The 12,500-nt window shown below is 32.2% G+C and overlaps 1 long non-coding RNA gene across 1 annotated transcript in view; it reads left to right on the forward strand.

Annotated features, from left to right (window-relative positions):
- The window catches only part of LOC136835701 (uncharacterized), a 255,242-nt gene that overhangs the window by 142,589 nt on the left and 100,153 nt on the right, over window positions 1–12,500 (forward strand). Inside the window, exon 3 of the long non-coding RNA XR_010852243.1 lies at window positions 8,387–8,463. This is a non-coding gene — a long non-coding RNA (uncharacterized lncRNA). The remainder of the gene's footprint in view (window positions 1–8,386; window positions 8,464–12,500) is intronic.

A 12,500-nucleotide genomic window follows, 5' to 3' on the forward strand; every position in this document is an offset into this window, starting at 1 on the left:
GAAATCTCAGATTTGTTCACATCAGGAAATTTAGGCATAAATTTCCTATTTTTTCTGGACTGTTCCACATGCTCCTGTTTCGTTGTCGCCCAAATACTTGAGCAGTTTTTGGGCTGCAATATAATTATAAAGAAATACAGGATGTGATGTTTTCCGAGATGCGAGGCCATAAATGTTTTACCACAAGACCAGATACCCTAGATCCTCATCTCCCAATATCTCTGTATCTTTTCCCAGTATAGATTATAAAATCGACAATATAATCCGTTTTGGCATCACAAAGTTCAAATATTTTCACTCCAAATCGACTTCTTTTATCTGAATGTACTGCTTGAAACAGCCTTCCCTTCCATAACATTAAACTTTCATCTATGCATAAATCCTGGAAAGGTTGAAATTTTTCCCGGAATTTTCTACACACTGTCGAGCATGGGTTTAATTTTTAGTTATCTGGGCTTGTTTCCTGTGAGTTATCAACGAAATGAGAACCCGTAGAATTTGAAGAAATCTGTCCTTGCCATCAGCCTTCTCACTCCTTTTTGTCTCAATGTCTCAAGCGTAGTCAGTAATCTACGATGCGATGTTTACTTATATGCGACATGATCATAATCACACAAAGGAACCGTATCATTTCCTCCACAGTAACCTGAGCAAATTTTCAAAATACTTTGGCACTGCATCTCCTAGCGTATCAACAAGAATCTCTGATAACGGTTTGTCTCTTCAGCAATCAGCCCATAAATTCGTTGTCGAAAAATTCAAAAAATAGTCTACTTCCTTTGAATTTTCATTCACATTACATTTCGACGTAATGCCACTGCCACTGCTGTCAAATATGAAATCTCTGGGCTGGAAATTGCTGGCAGCCTCCCCACTCATCCCACCTGGGTCACTTCGCTGTCTCCGCCTTCTTTTGACACCTTGGCTTTCATTTGTAGGTGGCAGATTTTCAAATCATTTCACTGTCGGTTGATGTTCATCACTGTCTCTTGTACCAGGACCTAATTATCCATTTCATTTCCTTCTAAATCCGATTCATTTTCATATCCAGAAAATGGTCGAAAAAAGATCTATAAAATAGTTATCCTCGTCGGAAGGCTCTTCTCTCGATCTGCCCGGCGGTCAACTCGAGGATGTCGTACCGACCCGTCCTCCTGTGACATCTTGATGAACTAATGAATTTTAGGGAAACACGTGAATTTATGTGAATTCACTGTATGGCAAACTGACAGACTGTTACCATATCAAGAAAAAGAAGGCCAGTATTTCAATCATCAGTCCTTCACATAAAGAAATTACCGGTGCTCGTATACGACACAACAGTGTTCAGGCGGTTTATTAAATGCGTCGTATACGTTACAACCGAAATCAAAGGGTTAAATGTATTGAAGCTAGAATAAATGAAACTGTATGTCTTGTTGAAATGAGAATGTATTATTTTAATATGATTAGAGAGAGAGAGAGAGAGAGAGAGAGAGAGAGAGAGAGAGAGTTTAATCTAATAAATTCCGCTATTCCCGCCGTAGGCACATTAATTAAGAACTCATTACGGAAAACAACAACCACAGTACCAAGGAGACACCACCCCTCCGCGTATCCTCTACCCCCCAGAATGCTCCTTTATGTTTCTATTGTTTTTTTTTTTTTTTTTGTGAACACAGGCTTGAATATTTTCTGCGCCAAGGGAAATTAAGATAACGGGATAAAATTTTTGCTGGCCGTGACCTTCCATAATTATTTGACCATTTTTCACTTAAATTTCATTTACATTCATTACTTTTACTTCATAATAATAAAAAGACTCCTCATCACTAAGGATAATTAGATAAACGTCATAGATCTTAAGAATGACAATGTCAAGACTCAGTCTAGTTGGCATAAAGCTGAAATACACGTTTTCATATTTGCAATTAACCAAAATCATATTCAAGATTATACGATGACGTACGACAGATTTGATGCTAATAACACAATACCGCGAGAAATTTTGCTTATGTACTTAACAATAATTTGAAATATGTCTTCCGGCTTCTGCAGAAATTTTATACACACTTCTACGATATCTGCATCCGAGATTATAGGAGTCAGTTGTGTATCAATATTTTATAAGGAAGGTACGACACTTTGATTATAAACGGCCACATTTTCCTTTCTCTCTCTCTCTCTCTCTCTCTCTCTCTCTCTCTCTCTCTCTCTCTCTCTCTCTCTCTCTCTCTCTCTTAAAGCGTGTACACACGTCCACAAATATACAGCCATACATACATTATATATATATATATATATATATATATATATATATATATATATATATATATATATATATATATATTATTAATATATATATAATATATATATATATATATATATATATATATATATATATATATATATATATATATATATACATACAAATTAGGAAAGAAAAAGAGAGACAGCGAGAGAGGGAGTGTATATTATGATAGCGTTAATAATTAGGCCACAGTAAATTGAAGCTTTGCGAAATTAAACTTTAATTGAATTATTGGAAGAAAAACATTTAGGAAAACAAAATAGCAAACATGAAACTCTGAATATTAATAAACCATAAACCCGTCAAATTTTAACGTTTACACTAGTCAGTAAAGAATTTGTAAAGACAAAAGGAAGAAAATGAAAAACAATCAAAGCAATCCTTTTGCAAAGCTGGGCTCGTAGGCAGTGCAATATTGCAGATTGAAAGAGGAAGTGTTGCAATGCTCCGCCGGCCATTCACAAAAAGAATCATCACTCGACTCCAACAGATGGCAACACCTGTGTCACACACGCAACAATATTCTCACTTCACAGAACTGCAGCTGTCGTTTACGAGGCAGGGGTAGAACTGGGGATATTTGACTTTCACGTCCTGTTATTTTATACATATGTATATGTATTAATATAATATATATGTATATATATATATAATATATATATATATATAATATATATATATATATATATATATATATATATATATATATATATATATATTATATATATATATATATACACATAAATATATCATCGATAATGACGTAACTCTATGGTGATTTTAAATATATTCTCAACATTTTCTTGACCGTTATAGAAAAAGCTCAGTGTGAAGATAAGGCTTCATTATAGTAAATCCGTAAATCTTGTGTATCCTTCAATGCACTTTCTTTGTTTCCTCACACGATGAAAGTACGAGTATTATCCTCAAGCCTGGGAATAATCCCTTTCTCCTCGGGTCGTACAGAAAAAGCTTCCTTCCGGCCCCTGGCTCGAGGGACTAATTTCCTTTGTGGTTTTTAATGGAGTAATTGTTTACAGAGTCGTTGGGTCGTAGAGAAACACGAAGGGAATAAAGTTTAGTAGGATGGTCACCTAGAAACTTTCTTTTGGGAATCTCAAGTGAAACTGATACCTTTTGTTTTCAGATACAAATAAATCAATTTTTATTCAGTTATAAATAAATTTTTATTCTTCATTTTTTGTTACATATATACTAAACCATAAATGGTCTCATTAATATCATTTATTGTGAAATTTATAAGTAATTTATTACTTCCGTATCATTAATACTAATTGGATACAACCATCAATGTGTGGATAAATAGATAAGATTGTTAAAGCGTTCATGAAATATACCAAGCAAAGTTAGCTCTGTTCCAGGAAGGTCCTTTTATTTTGGACGTTGAGAGTCTGGTTATATCAGGAGTAATCTTTTTACTTTTTTATTTCTCTGCTTTTCCACTTATATTACAAAACCTTTTTTCCTTGTAGTCTTTATGTTAGGCTGACTGGTTTTTTTAGTGAATGATTTTTACAAAGTTTGTGCAAAGTTTATGACTAGGATGACTTTGCAAAACCTCTGCCAACTCCATGTTTGTTTGACATTTTCACGAGTGGATTACTTTTCTAAGTCCGAAAAAAAATTATTCTTGGCTGACCTTTACATCAGTGTATTACTTTACCAAAACCTGGACAAAAGTTTATGTAGGATTGCCTCTTTCATGTGTGGAGTATTTATCCAAAACATGTCTAGATTTTTTTATATTATTTCAAAGACGGAACATATTTTTTCATAGTTCAAGGTACTAATTCTGAAGAAATTTCGTGATAAAACTTACGTTTCATTATAAAACCTTCAAGTATGGCTTTTATTCAAGAAAATTTCCTTCAGGTATTTCATTTTTACATTGTATTGTTGCTTATCACATCTCCTGAGAGAAAGCTTTCTTTAGTATGAGTATTATTTGCATTGTTGCTTATCACATCTCCTGAGAGAAAGCTTTCTTTAGTATGAGTATTATTCATAAACGTTTCTATCTTGCAATGCTTAATAATATTGACAGAACGAAAAATCGTTCTTTAAACACTTTTCTTAATGTCAGTAACTTATATTGTGTGTATCCACCAGGGTTCGGATGTCATTTTTGAATTCATAAGAATACTTAGTCCTTATTATTATTATTATTATTATTATTATTATTATTATTATTATTATTATTATTATTATTATTATTATTATTATTATTATTATTATATTACCGAATGAGTGTCTTTGTAGCAGCAAGGAATAAAGGAACTTTGGGCAGCTTTTATTTACAGTAGTTTACCTGCTGCTACAAAGACACTCATTAGAGAGACTGAAAAACTGCAATGCAAACTCAACGGCATTTAGACGGCCATTCTCTTCAATAATAATAATAATAATAATAATAATAAAATAATAATATAATAATAATAATAATAAAAAATTATTATTATTAATAATTATTATTATTAGTATTGTGTGTGTGTATTATTATTATTATTATTATTATTATTATCACATATACTTTTAATATGTATTTATACATTCACCATTGTGGATTTCTTCACCATTTGAGTGACTCATGATATTACTATTATTATTATTATTATTATTATTGTGTGTGTTATTATTATTATTATTATTATTATTATTATTATTATTATCCGGAACCTGTATGGTACCTACATCACCTCAAAATTGGTGACCCTCTGTATTTTCTGGTTAGGAAGAAGGTTAATGCTAAAGAATTAAGCTTTTACTTAATATAGTATGAAGCCAGACCGTCTGTTGTTTAATAATTTCGCTGCACAGACTCATCCTACAAAAATTAAACCACAAGTCTAGGATTTCAGTTACTTAGGTAATTGGTGCCATCCTCAATTCTCTTTCATTATTTTTGGTCGTTTTATTGGAGAATAAAACTCTGTCTCTCTCAAATTTCCCACATCCACTCTTTCACATGTTACCAGTGTTCCCCGAGAATCCTACACAACGAATTCTTTATGAGGGCTTTCTGGTACAGAACATCTCTATTTGGTGCCTGTCCAGCAAATATTTATTTGTAATTTACGGGGGAAATCTGAGTTTTCCTTTTTGGAGACTGAAATATCTCTGGTTTTTAAATAATTTTTTTAGTAGATCATACTTATATTAGAATTAAACATTCAGTATAAAAAATTATATGTCTCACAACGGTTTCCAATACGTAAATCCTTTTAATTCTAAAGAAGAAATCCCTAAGAGAGGTTAAAATGATTTACTATCTTACTCTTTATTTTCTGTTCAAAAGAAAAGACAGAATCTTGAGAATTACAGTGTCAAGACAACATTGGAATGTTGAACTGCCAAAATCATTATGCAACTGCCACATCTCACACTGATTGCTTTATAGCCTACTGCAAAAACCATCACTTTCTGCAGCAACCACAGATCATAACTTCCTTCTTGTTCTTCTTAGCAAAAGTAGAATAAAAAGACAGTTGAAGTTTTTTTTTACGTTTTAATCAAGTCATTATCTGAATAAAGAGGAATCTCTCATGTCTCAAAGATTTTAATAAAAAAGGTATAGATAGATAGATATCGAGGACATTTTTATTCCCTTTTCATATTTCGAGCAGAAGATTTAGATACAGGAAACACACACACACACACACTAATTCTATCTAGGAAATGAAACGTTAATTTTAGATCTTATCTGAATGTCCTTTTACTTCCATTATTTTATTTTCACTTTTATCCTTGATCTCCTTTTACACCTAGGTAACATTTTCTTACCTCCGCTCCTTGTTCCTCATCTAGTAAAATGAAAAACAAATTTTTCTAGATTGGCAAAACTGCGTTATCTTTTACTCCTCTTTCTTACAGACCCTTAAGAAATATTATCTTTTTCACAAAATATCTATGAGAAAACTTTTTATTTTTCATTTTTTATCACTGCAGAAAATAACTGCAGACTAAAAGTGTCCCTACGCCCACGAAACATTGAGGCGAAAATACTCTTTTTGTGAACGAAAAGATGGAAGGAAGAGTTTGGGGGAATATCTATGGATTCACGAGAGGGGAAAGCTTAAAATGTTCCGCTGGATGAGAAACGCTTGGGAAACATTTTAAATAACATGAAAGTAATCGCTCTAGGGCGTTATGGGAGATGTCTTATCTCTGTCCCCATTCATTTCTCTTTACTTTAGAACAGAGTGGGGAGGATAAGGGACTGATTCGACATCTCTCCCTTAGGGAATTCATGATGAAAGATGGAACTCTTTTTTTTTTCATTATTATTATTCAAGAGCAAAGGCCAAAATCAGGTGGTTGCATTCGGGAAATCTGATTTAAGAGTACAAAAAAATAAACACAAAAACAAGGTACAACATAGCCATAACCTCTGCATAATTTTTCCTTGGACATGGTGTTGATTTCGGTACTAAGGCAATTATTTTCAGAAAAGAACGGAGCAGTCTTGACTCTCTCTCTCTCTCTCTCTCTCTCTCTCTCTCTCTCTCTCTCTCTCTCTCTCTCTCTCTCTCTCTCTCTCACCTGTCTGCGATGTTTTAATTCACCTTGCTTTAAATAATTTTCTTACTTCTTAGTACTATCATATAATCACATACATATATATAAATAAATAAACACACACACATATATATATATATATATATATATATATATATATATATATAATATATATATGTGTGTGTATATATATATATATATATATATATATATATATATATATATATATATATATATATATATATACTAATATATATAAGTTAACAGTCGAGGTAAGGAAACAGATCAATCCCTTTTATAGTCAGCCAATTTAAGTCAAGTGTTGAGCAAACAGAGAAGAGGTTGGTCGACAACACTTCCCGTAAATAGCTTCTCTGGGAAAACAGTGACGTAGAATTCCTTGTCCATGAAGGATGGACACCTCGATATGTCTTCAAGGTTGCTTCCTTATCATTCCAGCTCCAGTTTTGGTTCCTGAGAGGTTTTAAAGAGAATGAAAAGGCAGCTGATGGCGAAAGGTTTCATATCGTGAAATTATTTGTTTAATCTAAGTTACAGAAAACAAATACTATTTCTCGATGGGGTCTTCGTTCATAAAATTCATCACGAACAAAAGGGTAATGAGTGATTGATTCATGTTTACTAAAACTGACGTCACAACATCTAGGTTATGGAGGGGAAAATGAAGATGACTGATGATGATTTATGAAGTTCAGGCTACCAAGCCAAGCACTGGGGCACTTTCGACCAGGGTGGTAAACTGAGGTAGTTAGAGTGGTTGGACAGCAAGATAAAAAGTTAAGAAAATTAAGGAGATGAAATTCAGGAATCTAAAATTTTTACTGAAAGAAAAAAGTAATAGTTAAGAGAGTTTGAAGAGCAAAATTGAAGAAGGACTGGGGATGGAGATTATGTAAACTGCTAAAATGCAGATGCAGCTAGGGACCTACAGGACGCTCCAAACACCCTATAGTAATGCCTACAATGCACCGCGTGAAGTGCAATGAAACCACTACCCTCCTACGGGAAGGATGCTGAAGATGCCGATGGAATGGACAACCCAATGCTACTTATCCACCCCATGGCTATGGGAGCAACTGACCTCCGCCCCCTAAAAAGGAAGTGTAAAAGTGGATTTTATTTCCCCTTAGGCTTTGCGCATTACACACAGGACAAAAAATATGGATACGCAATGGGTATCCATAGTGGAATAATTGTATATCTTAAATTCTAATGTATTTTCACATCACCACAATAAGGAAATAACTAGCAGCGTATTAATTACATTATATTCTACTTATTTTTTAATAGTTTTTTTTCCAATATCACTCTCCCCGGATAACCCTATTTATCATTTTGACTTTCGATATAATTTTCCTTTCAATATAATTTTTCTGATGACACCTCACTGTGACGCTTATCAATATATCATACACGACAATTTACCCAAGCTTCTTCTCCTGTCTCTTATTTCATTCACCCATTCCCAGACCAGGTTCCTAATCCCGAAAGATCAGATTCATATTGTGAAATATTTTCTCTACATTTTTCCCGTTCCAGGATTTTCCTGAAACTGCGCAGTGAAACCCTGCGAGATTTTGTTGCGCAAGACCTTTGTTGTCGTCAGTTAATTCAAGGTATGTTTTCATTTACTCTTTGTTTGATTTTTGTCTCTCTTCTGTTCCTAATGCCTAAATTCCTATTGATCTGAGTAATGATTTTTTATATTTTGCATTTGTTCATTGTTATACTTGCTAACTTTGTAGACTAACTTTCATCTGACATCCATCTTAGTAATATGTAGAATAGCTCTTTAGTATAAAATTCCTATCTGAATTTTGGTTTAAGTAGTGATTTTGAATATTTTACCTTTGGCCATTGTTACATTTGCTAAGTTACGCACATTAACATTCACTCAGTATTATGCCGAGTGCTGATTAGTACAACATATTCTCACTTTCAAATTGATTTTTTTACCTTTCGTTTAGCCACGTAAGATGATGCCTCTTATTCTCTTGTAGATTAAGCAAAATATCCCTGAACCTTGCATACGAAATTTATACATAAGCAGGAGAATTAAATAAAACTAGTTACATTTCAACCCTTTGTGAGTTAAAATCTTCAAACGTCAGATTTACTTTCATCTTCCTCATTAGAGAAAGGAGGGGATTATAATTACATCTTTCGGGAGCGTTCATGTAATATAATGACTTTAATACTCACTCACCTCTCGCACTCTCGTAGTTCTATGGAGAAATAATTTCACTGGCTTCCGACTGAGATTTATAAAGGTAGCGTTTAATTGTAAACGTATACGACTATATATATATATATATATATATATATATATATATATATATATATATATATATATATATATATATATATATATATATATATATATAATATATAGATATATATATATATATATATATATATATATATATATATATATATATATATATATATATATATATATACGCTGAAATACCCAAAACTGAAGCTATTCATTTTTTTATAAATGCCGAAGATTAGATAATTAACTACTGTAATTATTCGGCGTCGCAAATGGTGAGTTCTGTCGCCACATCACCCAACAAATATTTCAAAAGATCTAACATGAAGAAAGGATAAACAGGAGAAGAATTTTCTTGCAAGCTGTTAATTGTCCCCAGATGGCACTCTTCCTAGATCTCTCAGTGCAATATATAAATTCCAGTACCTGCTATAAATCCCCCTCCCACCACAAGAACACGATGGAAGGGTAACAGTCACTAACCAATTTCCTGAATTCTCTGTCTCGATTTAAACCTTTCCAAACTTCCCGAACGAGAAGCAGTTCCGTTTGTTTGATGCAGTTCTTCCTATTCTGCGTTTTAATCATACTATGCGTGTATGTTATGTATTCGCTTGGTTTAGACATAGATATGTACAAAAACACAAACACAAGATACATACATATATATATATATATATATATATATATATATATATATATATATATATATATATATATATATATATATATACATATACATCTGTGTGTTTGTGTGTATGTGTGTCAGTTTTTTGTGCAATGTTACAGCTATGAAAGTTAAGGTTTTATGAGCCTAAATCTTAGCGGGAGAGGGATATTGCCATTTATTTCATCTTCTTAAAGCATTATCCAGCATTCAGATTTCTAGTAATTTTTAGGTATTGTTTGTTACTTCTTCACCCTTTAAAACAATGTCTTTAATGCTAAATCTTTTACTGATTTTCTTGTTTCGCTTCTTTTATTTATCTACTTACTATTTATTTTTTATTTAAAATTCATCTGAACTATTTTTATGCCTTGTTGATCAATCCCCGGTTTAATATATGTCAATTTGATCAAGTTTCAGTTACTAATTCCTTTGCTGAATCGTATTACTTAAAATAATACAATATACATTTTAAGTTAATGCTATATTAAATTACTGGTTATTTTTGTTTATAGTTTATGATTAAAAGATTTTATCTAAATCAAAAACTGTTCCAGTGATATTTTTTTTATTAAGTAAAACAAAATATATGTTCCACTTTACACCTAGAAAATACTTACACTAATTAAGGTAAAATGACTGTTAATTAGAAGACAACAACGAAAGAGAATAAAAAGGGAAAAACGTTTCCGTCCTAATCCATTTGCACAACAAAGGGAACTCAAACCAAAGGGGCCATTGAAACCCAAAATGAAAAGAAAAAGGAAAAACCTTTTGCGAGAGATAACTGCACATCCAGAATGCGCAGTCGCCAACTTTTGTTTTTCTTGTTTTATCCCGTGATGGGAAAGTGACGCTGTTCTTAAATCAGGGCTGTGATAGATTTTGTGACGAGCAAATATGTAGTATTTTACCCTCAGAAATGAAAGCATAAATCTGTTGTGTTATTTTTACTTTTTTGATATTTCAGATAATCTAGATAATCAGATTAAGTAATATTTCCTCTATCACTTTTTTCTGTTTTTATATTTTTTTATTTGAGATTATGATGTACATTGAAGTAGTGTTATAGTCTGGTGTCTGTGTCTTACACACACACACACACACACACACACACACACACACAGTACATATGGATCTTTACTTGAAAGTTATTACTTGTTTGTGTGTAATGTTATACACACACACACACACACACAAACACACACACACACATATATATATATATATATATATATATATATATATATATATATATATATATATATATATCAAATTTAAAATTTTCATTAGATTTAACCACATACCAAGCAACGAGTGTCAAAAAATTATAGAGGCCGATGTTGTGGGCAAAATTAATGCCCATAAGTAACCGTCACACAAGAAAACCAGTACGAATGTTAAAAATGAGAATGAACGGCAAACACTCATAACACGTTTGGTAGAAATTGAAAAATAATTCAACAATTATAGGTTATTAACATGAAAATCATTAATATGACAGTAATGTTTTGAGTGAGTTATGCTATCATGTATTTTTGTATGCCGTTGTTTGTGTTGTAATTAATAGCGCTACTGTATGTTTGTATTTGTGAATGTATATTCATTCAGTTTTATCTGTGACGATTTTGAAGGAAAATATATAATCACATGAAGTCTTCTTTGCAAACATTTCTTTTCATGGTCAGGCAATGTAGTTTTAACCCCTCGAAAGAAGGAAATTTCTAGAAAACCTTCTCTCTCTCTCTCTCTCTCTCTCTCTCTCTCTCTCTCTCTCTCTCTCTCTCTCTCTCTCTCACTTTAGGTTATAAATGGTTTCTTCGGTTTATCGATGTGTAATATTTTATAGGCCTCTTTATGGCTGCCGTGTTTTTACATGATACTTTACTGGGAGAGAAAGTTAGGAAGCCTTTACGTGGTTCTAATCAGCGCTCATACGCTATATTTCACGTTCCGTATTTCCTTTATAACTTCATTCATAGTATACACTCGCCTACTAACACGCATAATGCACGTAAACACACACCACACACACACATATATATGTATATATATATATATATATATATATATATATATATATATATATATATATATATATATATATATATATATAATATATACACATACATATATATATATATACATACGTACATATATTATATTATTTAAATCTTAGTGTATTCCCTGGTGCCAAGAGATTGCCTATGTATGTGATTTTCCATAGATAGCTAATGAATATCTTTAAAAAATAACCACAGAATCTCACATAAAAAGAATGTGTGTTTTCAGGTCTTAATTTTATATTTTTTATTACTTCTGCATTCTGCAGTCACCTTAGAAATATTGTGGATACAAAATCCCAGTTCACACACACACACACACATTTGGAAATAAAAGAAATAAGCAGATAAATAAATAAACAGATAAACTGTGAGATGGAAGAAGAGTAAATGGAAATGAAGAGATACACACTCTCAAAAACACTCACACACATAAACACACATTCACATAAAAAATTCAGTAGTTACCTCCTGAGTCCCAGCAGTAAAGTAGGGCGAGCAATTACTTGATGGTGTTTGCTGGAAATACGTAAACTTTCATGTGCTCGAGAGAAAGTGAACAGTAGGATGACGATGTTTCTGGTAGTGGGAGCGTAGCTCAGAAAAAATAAAAATGAGATATTTAGTGCATTCATAATACATAAATAT

The sequence above is a fragment of the Macrobrachium rosenbergii genome, chromosome 55 (assembly GCF_040412425.1).
Source record: "Macrobrachium rosenbergii isolate ZJJX-2024 chromosome 55, ASM4041242v1, whole genome shotgun sequence".
Classification (NCBI taxonomy): Eukaryota; Metazoa; Arthropoda; class Malacostraca; order Decapoda; family Palaemonidae; genus Macrobrachium; species Macrobrachium rosenbergii.